The following is a 2,569-nucleotide window of genomic DNA, read 5'->3' as shown; positions in this document are numbered from 1 at the left end:
TCCAAGGGGGGAGGGTGAGGGATAACACCCTGCCCCAGCACATCAATCCTGCCCGGAGCAGGCCCCGGCATCCTTTATCCTGACACTTTCATTCCAGTGCTATCTCAGGGTGGATTTAATGAGGGGTGATGTCAGGGGGGATCCATAAAGCTGCCGAGACGGTGGCTCATCCACACGCTGCCAATTCCCTGGGTCAGGAGTGAGGCGGCTTTTGCAAACAAATTAGATCCCATTATGCCAATTAAATCCCATTTGTCTTGTTATTCCCTGGTTTTAAACCCCCTTTGTCTTGTTATTCCCTTTTTTCAAGCCCATTTGTCTTGTTATTTCCTTTTCTCCCCCTTTCATTTCTCTTCCCAAGCCACTCCTGCATCCTTCATGGGCTCCCACCCTTCTGCCACCCCCCAAAAGGGAGGAGGCAAAAGCATTTCAGCTCATTCAGACTTAAATCGGCCCCATTTCAATAAGCTCACTGGAATAACAGGAATAACGGGTCCTTTTGGGCTGGAGCTGCTGGAGGAAGGGGATGGTTTTAAGGGGGATGCTCCTCACCAAGCATCCTGGGTGCATCCGCTGGTGTTATCCTTGAACATCCCAGTTGGGTTTATCCCTGTGGTGCTCTGAGCATCCCAGTCCCAGGCCAACCATCACCCTGGGCTTTTCCCCTCATGTTCCATATTCATATTTCATCCCTTTTACCACTGTGCAATAGATGAGCCTGTATTACTGCGCCATAAAAGAAAATCAATCTCCCCTCCACGCTCATTGCTGGGTTGGAAAATGACTTTACAATATAGATTCCATCTGTGCAGCAAGTGAAGCCATTAGAAATGTATCCCGCTTAATAAATTTAATCCTGCAAAGTTTACACGGGATTCAAAGTGTGGTTTCATGGGACACACACACACACACACACACACACACACACACACGGTTTCCTCTTATCAATAAGCAGATAAATGTTAAAGCACCTCTTAATTCGCTAATGAAAAGGATTGATTTCGATGCTCTGAGTTCCTTCTGCTCCCAGGATGTGCTAATGGCTTGTCTGGGAACCGAAAAGGAGCTGGGAATTGAAAACTAACATGAAAATCTCCATTTTCAATGGGTTCATTAATGGTGAGCATCTATTATTTATCAGTTTAATACGCAACCAGTGCTGCGGGGCTGGGCTGGGTGCTGGAATGTCAGGGCAATGCGATGCTTTTCATTAGCAGGAGCTAATTCATTAAAGATGAAGGGAAATGGGTTTTCCATAGGTTGGGGGTGGGTTTGCCATCCACATCGCTGCTGTTGCCCCCTGTGCTGAGCCCAAGCTGCTCCAGCACCCTCCGTGGGCTCCTGCCCTTCCTCCACCGCCCAAAGGGAGGAGGGAAAAGCAGCCCAGCTCATCCCCATCCCCTCCGCTGCAGTGGGCTTTGTATTGGCTGGGAGCTTCCAGTGGGAGATGGATTTCCCTGGGGAGTAACTATTGCTGGAATGATCCGAATGGGGCCGTAAATAAAGAGCTAGAGAAGCACAGGAGCAGAGCTGGGCTGGGGGAGGCTGAATCCATCCCCCGGCTGCGGGAAGCAGGATCTCATCTGGATTCCTTTGGAAACTCAGGAATAAACCTTCTCCTGCACAAGTTCCCTTTTATCCAGTGCTCCTGGTGTGAGACACTGGCAGAAACCCAGGTTTTAACCCCTCCGAACCAGCCCCTTTCATGAGGCTTTAACCTCACATGAGACACTGAAGCAGGAATCTCAGGCCCAGCCCCAGAGGCTGGGAAAGGAGGTTTTGGGGGGGGAGTTTTGGGGGTCTTTTGCCCCCCCCCCAGGCCCTCGGGGACACCCATTATTTAGGGGGTGCTCATCCAGCCCCTCCAGGCTGCCCTGGGGGTGCAGCACTTCACTTGGTATGTAGAGCTGTAAGATATATAACAGACATCTATATATGACCCACAGATGTATTTTACATCTATTCTATTCTAGTAATTATATTGCATTCTATCATATTGCATTACATTGCATTATGGTGCATTAATCACATACAACATATTCTAGCTAATAAGTATATATTGGTAAGATTTCTTCCTGGTCCAGCTAATATGTGTCTATTTTGGACAAGATTTCCATGTATTCTAGTTCATATACATATATTATAGGTTAGATTCCTACATAATCTAGCTAATATATCTGTATTCTAGATGGGATTTCTATATATTATATATTATAGACAAGATTTCTGTATGTTCTGGCTACTATAGATGAGTTTAGGTAAGATTTCTCTAGCTAATATTCTCATGTGTCCATATCTAGATTAGATTTCTCTCTATATATTTTATAGACAAGATTATTACATATTCTAACTAATAGGTATATATCCTGGGTAAAATTTCTCTATATTCTAGATTAGATTTTGATCCACCTTATTGATGTCTACCCATATGCCAGAGCAGGCATCTACCAGCAGAGCCATGCCCTGCTCCCTGCCCTGGGATGCTAACAGCAGGTTGATGGCCACATTCCTTCATCATCATCATCATTCCCAGCAAGGGGCAGGGGGATGGGGGCTGGAATTCCAGCTT

The sequence above is a fragment of the Nestor notabilis genome, unplaced genomic scaffold, assembly GCF_000696875.1.
Source record: "Nestor notabilis isolate BGI_N333 unplaced genomic scaffold, ASM69687v1 scaffold11711, whole genome shotgun sequence".
NCBI classification, from domain to species: Eukaryota; Metazoa; Chordata; class Aves; order Psittaciformes; family Psittacidae; genus Nestor; species Nestor notabilis.
This window is presented reverse-complemented; position numbering follows the sequence as displayed.